The sequence below is a fragment of the Pan paniscus genome, chromosome 1, assembly GCF_029289425.2.
Source record: "Pan paniscus chromosome 1, NHGRI_mPanPan1-v2.0_pri, whole genome shotgun sequence".
In the NCBI taxonomy this organism is placed as follows: domain Eukaryota; kingdom Metazoa; phylum Chordata; class Mammalia; order Primates; family Hominidae; genus Pan; species Pan paniscus.
In genome coordinates this window covers 45,718,863-45,732,535 of record NC_073249.2, presented here as the reverse complement: position 1 = coordinate 45,732,535, position 13,673 = coordinate 45,718,863, and the positions used below count along the sequence as shown (strand labels likewise).

General features: G+C 45.5%; 1 protein-coding gene across 7 annotated transcripts in view; it reads left to right on the top strand.

Moving 5' to 3' along the window:
- ATP2B4 (ATPase plasma membrane Ca2+ transporting 4) overlaps positions 1–13,673 on the top strand; it is a 117,190-nt gene that overhangs the window by 15,653 nt on the left and 87,864 nt on the right. The gene's annotated exons all lie outside the window — the stretch shown is intronic.

Here is a 13,673-nt window from a genome sequence, read left to right as displayed (position 1 = left end):
TGGGCTCAAGCAATCCACCTGCCTCTGCCTCCCAAAGTGCTGGGATTACAGGCGTGAATCACTGCACCTGGCCTCACAGTCTACTTTGATGGGGGACATTAGGAGCAATATAGAAAAGTCTGAAAGAAAGTATGACCCTGGATTTATCTGTGTTTTCTGTTTGTATTTCTGACCTAAGCCATTTAGCCCTGTAAGAGGAGCAGATGAAAAGAGATTTCCTTAACACTGGAAAATCCATTTACTGGGACTAGGAAACAGGATGCTGAAGTCTTATATTGATATAGCAAAGAATGCTAATTTCCACTGGGTTTTCAGCCCCGGGGGTCAGAGCTTACCAAATCCTGAATCCATTCCTGTGCCTTTCTGTATAAAAATGCCCTGTGTCCTAAATCACCTAGTTGGCCTTCCAATCCCAGCAGGTGGTGTTATATAAAAGTGCAGATTTGAGGGAGTCTGATGGAACTGGGTTCAAGTCTGGCTGGCCAGCTGTGTGACCGTGGACAAATTATTTAGGCTCTCAGACTCAATTTCCTCTGGAAAATATGAACACACACAAATGAAGAGTGATACATGTTCTGAGTGCCTGGTTCACTACTATGAGCCAGGGTAGTCATCGAATTTTAATTTTTCCTATCTTGTCCCTCCATTTCTCCCTTCCTTTTCCATGGAGCCTGGCACCAGCCTGCCCACCTGCTCCCTGCTAACCTTTGGGCTCAGTACATTTATAAAAGGGTCATAGCCCACTGTCTCCCAGTAACGAAAGGCCCAGAGGCCCCAGCCTCCTGCAACTCTCCATCAAAGGGCATGCAGGGGCTCCATCATTTCCATGAGACAGGTTACCCTCTTGGTGCCAGCTCTAGGGCTTTGCTTGATATTTGAGCAAGAAGAGTCCTGGTGAAATAAGGCAGAGTGGAGGGTAGAGAGCTGCAACCACCTCACCTTGTTTACTCGTGCCCTTCATTCCTCCCCTGGGAGTAGCGGCTGTAGAAGTCAATGCTGGGAAATCTCTTGTTGATGGAGGGAGTCAGACTGGGTGACAACACTACTTGTTTTTGTAGAAGCTGTAGCCCAAGGGTGCTATCACTATTTGGTCACCCAGATCAACTGTCAGCTGCACTGGAATTGAGCTGCCCCTGGATAAACAAGCAAGAGAGTCTCAGGCTGGAATCTCCCCTGCTTTTCCCAGCACACACCCACGCAGAGACTTTAGCTGTCAAGAAGTGGCAGCTTAGCCAAGATAATGCGTGAACCAGAACTTGCCTTTCCTGGCTGGAAGGGGCTTGGCATTAAGTGCAGTTCTTGCTCCTGCTTCCTATAGATCACTTAAGTGCTCCAGGCTCTCTTGGAACAGGGGGAATTCTCTGGTCCCCTCCCAGTTTCTCAGGGATGGCATCCAATGATGGAAGATGGTTTCAGAGGCAGTGACTTACAGACAAGGGTGTGAATATTAGCTGAGAGTTCATGTGAACAGGCTTATGGCAGCATGGTTTCTGAGATGCAGCGACTCGTTGGTTTTGGCTGCAGCGTTTTCACTGAGCCCACTCATCAGCCTGCAAGCTACTTGAAAGGAGAGTGATGCTTTAGTCATTCCTATATACTCGGTGTTTAGCACAGTCTTTGGCTCATAGAATGAGGATCAGTAAAGAATGGATAGATGGGCCAGGTGTGGTGGCTCATGCTTGTAATCTCAGCACTTTGGGAGGCCGAGGAGGGTGGATCACCTAACATTAGGGGTTCGAGGCCAGCTTGGCCAACATGATGAAAACCCATCTCTACTAAAAGTATAAAAATCAGCCAGATGTTGTGGCAAGTGCCTATAGTCTCAGCTACTCAGGAGACTGAGGCAGGAGAATTGCTTGAACCCTGGAGGCAGAGGTGGCAGTAAGCCGAGATCATGCCATGGCACTCCAGCCTGGGCAGCAGAGCAAGATTCCATCTTAAAAAAAAAAAAAAAAAAAGAATGCTTGGATGGATGGATGGATGGATGGATGGATATAAACAAATAGAAAATTTTCTCTAAACAAATAGACCACAGTGAACTTTACCTTCTTCCTTCCCAGGGCCACCCTCCCTGCTCAAAACCTCATCATCTCATGCCTGAATAATTGCAAAGCCTTCCTAATGACAGGCAGGGTGGTCTAGAGAAGTGAGTTCCAGACTGGAAGTTGGGAAACCTGGAACTTGAGCCACTTAAGTTGTTCTGTCACTTTTGGGAAATCACTGAACATTTCTGGGCTTCAATTTGTTCAGATGTAAAATGAAGAGTTAGGGCTAAATGTACTTCTAGGATGTTTCAACTCTAACATTCTCTGCTTCCTCCTACCCAAACAATGCTGCAGATTAATTATAGTTGGGTACCAACATTTAAAAGTAAGATCTCACTGCTGTCTTGCTCAGCTGGGCTTCAGTGACAGAGACTAGGGACATCTTCCTAGGAAATTGGTGACCGGAGTTGAAACAATGGCCAGTTCCCCAGGAGACTTGGCTTAGGAATTGGTCTCCTAGAATTATTGAGCCCTTATCTAAGGAAGCTCCACCTTTCACTCTCCCTCTTCAAACTCATGCTGGGAGCTTGTGAGGCTCCCTGCAGCCCCGCTCTGTATGACTCTATGTGGCCACTATGCCAAGGTGGAGAGGAGGTCTGGACTGCATTTGGAATCCTGGTAATGGTGGTGATTCTCTTTTTACTTCTTTCTGGTGTCCAACATCCTCTAGTGTCACTGGCACAAAACAGGTCAGGCTATTGGAAGGCCACACTGCTTAACAACAATGTCAGGAGATCCAGGCTCTCAGCTATATTCAGATTAGTGAAGTGTACATTCTCCTAACTTGCTCAGCTTATCTCCTGCACCTAGTGCTATAAACAGTTGTGTTTCAGAGCTCCCCAGGCTGGCCAAATCCATAGTTCCAATCTCCAAAGTCCCTTGTCTAAATGGGGTCTAACTTCTGCCCCAGTTTAACCCAGGGCTGTTTCTGACTCAGCCCCTGTCATCCTGCCTGGGCCCTAGGCAACACTGCCTCTCTAATGCCCTAGCCAGACAGAGCATTCCTGTTTACCCAACTCACAGACTCTCCCTACTTTCTGAGTTATATGCTTTTCTTCTGCTAGTTGCTTTATAGCTTGGTCCATTATTCTGTGATCTAATCTACCTAGTTTTGCGAGGGTTTTTTTTGTTTTGTTTTGTTTTTCATTTAAAAAGCATCTATATTTTCTTTCATCAACTTTGCATTTATCACAGTCATCACTCCTCATTCAACACCCTTCCCAGCTTATATTCCCTTTTCTTTCTTTCTTTTTTTTTTTTTTTCTGGAGATGGAATCTTACTCTGTCAGCCAGGCTGGAGTGCAGCGGCATAATCTCGGCTCACTGCAACTCCGCCTCCTGGGTTCAAGCGATTCTCCTGCCTCAGCCTCCCAAGTAGCTGGAATTACAAGTGCCTGCCACTGTGCCCGGCTAATTTTTGTATTTTTAGTAGAGACAGGGTTCCACCATCTTGGTCAGGATGGTCTTGAACTCCTGACCTCGTGATCCATCTGCCTCAGCCTCCCAAATTGCTGGGATTACAGGCGTGAGCCACCGTGCCCGGCCGTATATTGCCTTTTCATAGGAACGTTGACATAGTTAAACCCTACCTTATCATATGATCATTCTTGTTTCAGTCACTTTTAGAGACACCACATTTCGAGGAGGGCTTTTGTTGTTTTCTCGGTGTACTTTAATCCAAATGGCAAATTTTTAGCCAGGTGGTTATTTTTTAAGAATATTTACTTTTTTTCCAGAGTATAAAAGTAATATGTAAAAAGGATCTCACATATACTGAACACTTACTATATTTCAGGCACCAAGACACATGCTAAAACTGCATGACCTCATTCCCTCCTCATGACAATCCTAATAAGGAAGGAGTCATTCCTATCTTCCCTTTCAAAAAAAGAAACTAAGGCTCAAAGAGATAAAATACTTTTATCCAAGTTCCCACAGCTACCAAGTGGTGGTTGTGGAATTCAAACCATGGCTCTCAAACTTCAGAGTCCAAGGGTGCGGTGGCACGTGTCTGTAGTCCAGCACTTTGAGAGGTTGAGGCAGAAGAATTGCTTGAGTCCAGGAGTTTGAATCCATCTTGGGCGATATAATGAGACCCCATCTCTAAAAAATAAAAAATATAAAAATAAAAAAACAGTCGACCAGGCACAGTGGCTCACGCCTGTAATCCCAACACCTTGGGAGGCCAAGGCGGGTGGATCACCTGCGGTCACGTGTTCAAGACCAGCCTGGTTAACATGATGAAACTCCATCTCTGCTAAAAACACAAAAATTAGCCAGGCGTGGTGGCACATACCTGTAATCCCAGCTACTTGGGAGGCTGAGGCAGGAGAATCACTTGAACCTGGGAGGCGGAGGTTACAGTGAGCCGAGATTGTGCCACTGCACTTCAGCCTGGTGACAGAGCGAGACTCCATCTCAAAAAAAATAAATAAAAATAAAAAAAGATTCTGAGCTATGTACTGCCTCTACACAGGATCATCCTAGAAAGTGTGGAATATTCAGAAAAGCATGAAGAGAAAACTAAAACGTTCACAAGTCCAGACATAACTGCTAACATTTTGGTGTAGTCTCTTTTAGTCTTTTATATACGTGGGTGAGTATATACATTTTTTAAACAAAATTGGGAACACGTTGCATAATAAGATTTTGATTTAATTTTTTTTTCCTACCCAATACTAGATCATGAGCATTTTCCCACATCATGAAGAACTGGTCACAAGTCAGCCCCAAACATAGTCCAGTGGAATCCAATGATAGCAGGCAACCAGAGGCAAAGTATCTGTGGTTTTAGAAGGGAAATAAAGAAGCTGATGGGCTGGGCACAATGGCCCATACCTGTAATCCCAGCACTTTGGGAGGCTGAGGCTTGAGGCCAGGGTTTTAAGACCAGCCTGGGCAACTTAGTGAGACTCCGTCACTTAAAAAAATAAAAAATAAAAAAATTAGCCAGGTGTGGTGATGCACACCTGTAGTCCCAGCTACTCAGGAGACTGAGGCGGGAGGATCCCTTGAGTCCAGGGCTTTGAGGCTGTAGTGAGCTCTGATTGCACCACTGCGCTCCAGCCTGGGCAATAGAGCAAGAACTTCTCTCTAAAAAAAACAGAAAATAACAACAACAACAAAAAACAAACGGCTGGACACAGTGGCTCATGTCTATAATCCCAACACTTTGGGAGGCAAAGCGGGAGAATTGCTTGATCCCAAGAGTTTGAGACCAGCCTGGGCACCATAGTCAGACCCCATCTCTACAAAAAGTATGAAAATTAGCTGAGTGTGGTAGTGCATGTCTGTGGTCTCAGTTACTCGGGAGGCTGAGGTGGGAGGCTTGCTTGAGTCCAGGAGGTTGAGGCTGCAGAGAACCAAGATCGTGCCACTGTACTCCACCCTAGGCAACAGAGGGAGACTCTGTCTTAAAAAATTTAAATATATGAAGAAATGATTAGGAAAAAAAAAAGTACTGATGGCCATAGCCTTTGCTTTGGAAGCTGACTACCTGGAGCCAGCCTAGGTGGTGCACAGGGTCTGATCCTGGGATGAGAAATCAGAGAGGGGAGAAGGCTTGGAACTCTTGGGTCACCTTTGGGAGGTACTTTCTTCTATGTGTCTGGATCTCACATGAAGGTGTGAGAAGATGGGCAGGCCAACTTGTGTTTGAAGTGGGAGTCAAAATGTAAAGTGGCTTTTACACAGGCTCAGCTAAAGGCCAGGCTTCTAGAATAAGATGTGGAACACCCTAAATAAAGCCCCCTGTAAATCTGTGAGTGAGATTACTCATTCATGGTGGAGAGGCTGGCTCCTGCTGGTGATTTGGGTTCTCATGCTGGCCTGTGATTGGAGAGAACCATAAAGATTTCCTGCCTTCATTCTCTTAAATGTATATGTGTGAAAGAGAAGCTAAGTATATTTTATCTGCAGCTATATTTTTAAAGAAAAGAAGTGTTTTTTAAAAAAAAAAAAATCCAAGAATAGCACAAGAAGGGGCAGAGAGAAAGGAAGATCTGGAGGCTGTCACCAGCCAAAAGATAATTAGCAACCATGGGGCTGGGGACAAAGACAATGTCTAGTGTCTATGATAGGACACTAGATGGGAAAGTCCCTGTGCTTGTGGTGGGCCACTTGACACCCCTTGGCAGTTAGGTGGCTTTGGAATGACAGCCCGAGGTGCCAGCCTCTTGGAGGTTGTACCAACTGACTGCTACAAATTCAAGAGTGATAAAGAGTCCTGGTGGCCTCCATGACAGATACAGGCTTGTCCAAGGCACTTGTTCGGTGCAGGATCCAGGGCCAGGACATGGAGTCTTGGGTTCACCCATGAGCTGGTACCACCTTTTGCCATGACTCTGGGGAAGGCTTGGGCTACTCTATGCTCGTAGTTTGTCCCCTGGCCCATACCAAGGTTTCACCCCTCCACCTTCCTCCTTTCTGAGCATCTTGAGGACAGAAATGAGAAAAATGGAGAGAGATGCTTTGGGTTTCCATTATGAATATAGAGAGTTTTTCATCATTACATTGGTTATCTCAGAACCTCAGGGGTAACCAATGTAATGCAATGCATGGGAAGGAAATGGGGTATTATTGTTGAACATGCCACTTAACTGCTGCAGCCTTTTCACTCTCCTTAAAATATCAGATAATATCCTCTTGAATACCTTACAGGGTAAGGTAAGTGACAAGAATCACTTGAAATACTGGATATGAAAGTGCTTTGTATATCATGGAGTGCCTACAAATATACAGATTCGTATTTATGGAGATTTTTGCATGGGAAAGTCCCTCCTTACTCCCCTGAGGTTGGGGAGACCATTCATTTCTCCAGCTCCTATAAAATTTGAGTCCTCTTTCTTGAGTAGGATGGCTTCTCTCCACGCTGTAGAATGGGAGAGTGAATTCCAGTAAGTGCGAATGATGTGTTCAAAGTGGGTGAAAAATCTTGGAATCTTGGGGCATTAAAAAGAATTCCTTAATTTATTTCCACTCTTGACCAAGCTAGTAGGTAACAGTGTGACCTTGAGCAAGTCACTTAACCTCTGAGCCTCACTTTTCTCATTCGTCATTAGTTTGTATCCACAAATGATAGTTATGATAATCTAAGGAGAGAGTATGGAATCTAAATGGAAGTGCTTTGAAAAGTTAAAAGTGCTTCACTTTAGGGTGGGCGTAGTGGTTCACGCCTATAATCCCAGTTCTTTGGGAGGCTGAGAATAGCTTGAGCCCAGGAGTTCGAGACCAGTCTGAGTAACATGGGGAAACCCCATCTCTACCAAAACCAAAACAAACAAAACAAAACAAAACAAAAATAGCCAGGCATGGTGATGCCTACCTGTAGTCCCAGCTACTCAAGAGGCTGAGGTGGGAGGATCACTGAGCCCAGGAAGGTTGAGGCTGCAGTGAGCCTTAATCATGCCACTGTACTCCAGCCTGGGCAACAGAGACCCTGTCTAAAAAACAAGCAAAAAACCAAGTGCTGTACTTTACAGACCAGAAAAATTGAGGTCACGGAAACTCCACAGCCCCCACTCGTACCCGGCCAGGCATGTCACACTCTCCACTCTGGGGCCCAGGGTCCCCATACGCTAAGTAGGGTGTGCTCCAGGTTACCTCCCCTTCTTCCAGAGCTGCTGAGGACTAATGAGAACACTCACTTGCAGACGCTGTAATAGCCTGTTTTGAAGCATCTCAGATTTACCCCAGCCTTCCCTTCCATGGTGATGTAAACGGAGTGGCTTTCACGCACACATCCCAGAACCAGCCCAGTTTTTGCCCTTGTCCTCTGACATAATGCATGCATTGATCAATAGACATTTATTAAGCATGCCTGCCCCGTAAAGCTTGGAGCGAGGCCCTGGTCCCCTGGGTTTTGGCAGCTCAAGGACGGGCGCTCCCTGGGAAGCTGTGCTGAGAAGTCTGCTGAGCCACTGAAGCCACAGGGTTTGGTTTCAGGGAGGCCAGGTGAGGGGCAGGGTGAGAACTGGGAGGGTTGCCCAGGTGTGTTCCCCGGGTTGTGGTGTGGTGTGATGTGGTGGGGGACAGGACGAGGGTCCCTGGGGAGGGAGAGAGGTGCTTGGCTGGCTGGGTCGAGTGAGTCATCGGCCCCCTCTGAGCAATCCCTGCTGCCCGGGTGGAGTCGGCCCGCCTTATTTGGGGCTTCTGTGCTGAGCCAGGCCTCCAGGGCTAAGGCGTTTGTTTCCCCAGCTGCTTCCCGGGCCGCGCTGGTAGCCAGCTGAGCCCGGCGCCTGCGGCTGAGTTGCACCGCGCAGAGGCGGGGGGAGCTGCAGGTCCGAACTCGGCCGGCCCGGGGCGAGGGCGGGCGGGGAGCGGGGCGGGCTAGGGCGAGCGAGGCTGCCACACCCCCGGGACTCGCTGGTGCGAGGCTCAGCATGCCGGCTGCGGAGGTCCCGCACAGGGCAGCTTCCAGGCCTCCTGTCCCTAGAGCAGTAAATGCAGATCAGCACTTCTGCCCCTCACTGTACTCCCACTCTCATCCCCTTCCTCCCTCTACCACCACCAAAAGGCCAGAATTTTTAAGTTGATTGATATTTTTTATTAGGATAATAAAGTCAGATGCAGTATATTGAGTATGTTTTTTTGTTTCGTGTTGTGTTTTTGTAGAGATGGGGTCTCACTGTGTTGCCCAGGCTGCTCTCTTAATTCCTGGGCTCTAGTGATCCTCCTGCCTCGGCCTCCCAAAGTGCTGGGATTACAGGCATGAGCCACCGTGCCTGGCCTTGACTGTGTTGTTAAATGGCTATTTTAGACCATGAAATTTTCAACAAAAGTTCTTATTTAAGAGTCTTGATATTTTTAGATAGTTCCATGGCTGTCTTTGATCATACAAGTTAAAAAATGTTGCTGGTAGAAATAGGAACCATTTTTTTTCTTCTCTCTCTCTGTCTCTGTCTTTCATTTCTAGTTCTATCTCTTTTGTTTATTTCTCAGATGCACAAAATTGGATGAGTCAAAATCTACAGTTCATTTTCTTGACTGGTTTATGCATGCCTCGCTTTTACTGCTTATTTATATATGCTATTAATGTTTTTTATTAACCTAATGAACACACTTGAACCCACCACCCAAAAATGAGATCACTATCATTTATTTGCATCCACCTATGACCCCTTCCTATCCCATCCCCCCACCTCATCACCCAGCCAAACCACTGTTTTGGGCTGTAATGTTGTATTCACCATTCTCTTGATAACCATATGTATGCCTAAAGAAACATATTATTTGTACTTGCTTTATATGCTTTATCTAAAAAATATACTAGCTGGGCACAGTAGTACGCACCTGCAGTCCCAGCTACTCAGGAGGCTGAGGCAAGAAAATCACTGAGTCCAGGAGTTCGAGGCTGCAGTGAGCTTTGATTGCACCACTGCACTCCAGCCTGGGTGACAGAGTGAGCCTGTATCTAAATATATGAACACACGGCTAGGCACGGTGGCTCATGCCTGTAATCCCAGCACTTTGGAATGCCGAGGCAGGGGGATCACCTGAGGTCAGGAGTTCGAGACCAGTTTGGCCAACATGGTGAAACCCCGTCTCTACTAAAAATTAAAAAAAATTAGCCAGGCATGGTGGCGGGACGCCTGTAGTCCTAGCTACTCAGGAGGCTGAGGAGAGTCTCTTGAATCTGGGAAGTGGAGGTTGCAGTGAGCCAAGATTGTGCCACTGCACTCCAGCCTGAGTGACAGAGCGAGACTCTGTCTCAAAAAAAAAAAAAGCAAAACAAAACCCTTTAGAGACAAACAAAAACAGAGGTTTCTACCAACAGACTACTCCACTAAAGCAACTTCTTCTTTTTTTTTTTTTTTCTGACACAGAGTCTCACTCTGTCCCCTAAGCTGGAGTGCAGCGGCACAATCTCAGCTCACTGCAGCCTCCGTTTCCCAGGTGCAAGCGATTCTCCTGCCTCAGCCTCCCAAGTAGTTGAAATTCAGGCACGCGCCTCCATGCCCGGCTAATTTTTTTGTATGTTTAGTAGAGACGGGGTTTCGCCATGTTGGCCAGGCTAGTCTTGAACTCCTGACCTCAAATGATCCTCCCACCTCGGCCTCCCAAAGTGCTGGGATTACAGGCGTGAGCCACTATGCGAGGCCTACTAAAGCAACTTCTAAAAGAAATAATTCAAAAGAAGAAAAATTATAAGCATACCTTATTTTATTGTACTTCAGACACTGCCTTTTTATTTTATTATTAAACAAATTGAAGGTTTGTGGCAACCCTGTGTTGAGCAAGTCTGTTGATGCCATTTTTCTATCAGCATGTGCTCATTTCATGTCTCTGTGTCACATCTTGGTAATTCTCATGATGTTTCAAAGTTTTTCATTATTATTATATGTGTTATGATGATTTGTGATCAGTGATTTTTTGGTGTTACTAATAGAATTGTTTTGGGGTGCTACAAATGGTGCCCATATAAGGCAGCAAACAATCAACAAATGTGTATGTTCTGACTGCCTCACTGACGAGCTGTTCTTCATCTCTCTCTTTCTCCTGGGGATTCCCTATTCCCTAAGACACAACAATATTGAAAGTAGGCCAATTAATAACCCTACAATGGCCTCTAAGTGTTCATGTGAAAGAAAGAGTCACAGGTCTCTCACTAGAAATCAAAAGCTAGAAATGATTAGGCCTACTGAGGAAGTCGTGTTGAAAGCTGAGATAGGCCCAAAGCTAGGCCTCTTGTACCAGTTAGCCAAGCTGTGAATAAAGGAAAATGTTCTTGAAGGAAATTAAAAGTGCTACTCCAGTTAACACACAAATGATAAAAAAGCAAAACAGCTTTATTTGCTGACAGGAAGGAAGTTCAAGTGGTCTGATTAGAAGATCAAACCAGCCACAACATTCCCTTAAGTTGAATCTTAATCCAAGGCAAGATCCTAAATCTCTTCAGTGTTGTGAAGGTTGACAGAGGGGAGGAAGCTGCAGAAGAAAAGTTAGAAGCTAGCAGAGCTTGGTTCTTGAGGTTTAACGAGAGAAGCTGTCTCCACAACGTAAAGGTGAAGCAACAAGTGCTGACATAGAAACCACAGCAAGTTAGTCGGAAGATCTAGCTAAGATAATTGGAGACAGTGGCTATGCTAAACAACAGATTTTAATGTAGGCAAAACAGCCTTCTCTTGGAAAAAGATGCCATCTAGGACTTTCATAGCTAGAAAGGAGAAGTCAATGCCTGGCTTCAAAGTTTCAAAGAACAGGCTGACTTTCTCATTAGGGGCCAGGGCAGCTGGTGACTTCAAGTTAAAGTCAATGTTTACCATTCTGAAAATCCTAGGGTCTTTATGTATTTTCCACCCCTCCAGGTTCAAGTGATTCTTCTGCCTTAGCCTCCTGAGTAGCTGGGATTACAGGCACCCGCCACCATGCCCTGCTAATTTTTATATTTTTAGTAGAGACGGGGTTTCACCATATTGGCCAGGTTGGTCTCAAACTCCTGACCTCAAGTGACCCGCCCTCCTTGGCCTCACAGAGTGTTGGGATTACAGGCGTGAGCCACCACGCCAGGCTTCTAGGGCCTTTAATAATTATGCTAAATCTATTCTGCCTGTGATCTATCAAAGAAACAACAAAGCTTGGATGACAGCTCATCTATTTACAGCATGGTTTGCCAAATATATATATATATATAGATATATATATATTTTTTGAGATGGAGTTTCGCTCTTGTTGCCCAGGCTGGAGTGCAATTGTGCGATCTCTGCTCACTGCTATGTCTGCCTCCCGTGTTCAAGCAATTCTCCTGTCTCAGCCTCCCGAGTAGCTGGGATTACAGGCGCATGCCCCCATGCCTGGCTAATTTTTGTGTTTTTAGTAAAGACAGGGTTACATCATATTGGTCAGGCTGGTCTCGAACTCCTGACCTCAGGTGATCTGCCCACCTCGGCCTCCCAAAGTGTTGGGATTACAGGCGTGAGCCACCGTGCCTGGCCAGTTTACCGAATATTTTAAGCCCACTGTTGAAACCTACTCCTTTCAAAATACTACTGCTCATTGACAATGTACCTGGTCACCCAGGAGCTCTGATGGAGACATACAAGGAGATGAATGTTGTTTTCATGCTTGCTAACACAAAATCTATTCCGCAGCTCATGGAACAAGGAACAAATTTGACTTTCAAGTCTTATCATTTAAGAAATGTATTTTGTAAAGCTATAGCTGCCATAGACAATGATTCCTCTGATAGATCTGGGCAAAGTGAATTGAAAACCTCTGGAAAGAATCCACCATTCTAGAGGCCATTAAGAACATTCAAGGGCTGGGAATGGTGGCTCATGCTTGTAATCATAGCATTTTGGGAGGCTGAGGCATGAGGATCACTTGAGCCTAGGAGTTTGAGACCAGCCTGGCAACACAGGGAGACAAAAAGTGAAAAAGTTAGTCAGGCATGGTGGTGTGCTCTTGTGCTCTCAGCTACTCAGGAGGCTGAAGTGAGAGGATCGTTTGGGCCTGAGAGGTCGAGGGTGCAGTGAGCCATGATTGTGCCACTGCACTCCAGCCTGGGTGACAGTGAGACCTCGTCTGGGAAAAAAAAAAAAAAAAGGAAAGAAAAAGAATATTCATGATTCATGGAGGAAGTCAAAATATCAACATTAACAGGAGTTTGGAAGAAGTTGATTCCAACCCTCATGGCTGACTTTGAGGGGCTCAGGATTTCAGTGGAGGAAATAACTGTAGATGTGGTGGAAATAGCAAGAGAACTAGAATTAGAAGTAGAACCTGAGGATATGACTGAATTGCTGCCATCTCATGATAAAACTTGAACAAATGAGGAGTTGCTTTTTAGGAATGAGCAAAGAAAGTGGTTTCTTGAGATGAAATCTACTCCTGTTGAAGATGCTGTAAATACTGTTGAAGTGACAACAAAGGATTTAGAATATTACATAAACATAGTTGATAAAGCAGCTGCAGGGTTTGAGAGGACTGACTTCAATTTTGAAAGAAGTTCTACTCTGGGTAAAATGCTGTCAAATATCAGTCCTTCATGGGGATGTAAAAAAAGAGGCCAGGCATGGTGGCTCACGTCTGTAATCCCAGCACTTTGGGAGGCCAAGGCAGGCGGATCACCTGAGATCAAGAGTTGGAGACCAGCCTGGCCAACATGGAGAAACCCTGTCTCTGCTAAAAATACAAAAATTAACCAGGTGTGGTGGTGCATTCCTGTAATGCCAGCTACTTGGAAGGCTGAGGCAGGAGAATTGCTTGAACCTGGGAGGTGGAGGTTGCAGTGAGCTCAGATCATGTCACTGCACTCCAGCCTGGGCAACATAGCAAGACTCCATCTCAAATAATAATAAAAAATAAAATAAGAAACGAAAGGAAGAAAAGGAAAAAATGCTGTCAAATAGCATCATATGTTATAGAGAAGTCTCACTAAAGAGTCAATCAATGCAGCAAACTTTATTGTTGTCTTATTTGAAGAAATTGTCACAGCTACCCCACCCATCAGCAAGCAGCCATCCACATTGAGACAAGACCTCTCCACCAGCAAAAAGATTACCACTTCCTGAAGGCTCAGATGATCATTAGCATTGTTTTTTGTTTTGTTTTGTTTTGTTTTGTTTTGTTTTGTTTTTGAGACGGAGTCTTGCTCTGTTGCCCAGGCTGGAGTGCAACGGTGCGGTCTCG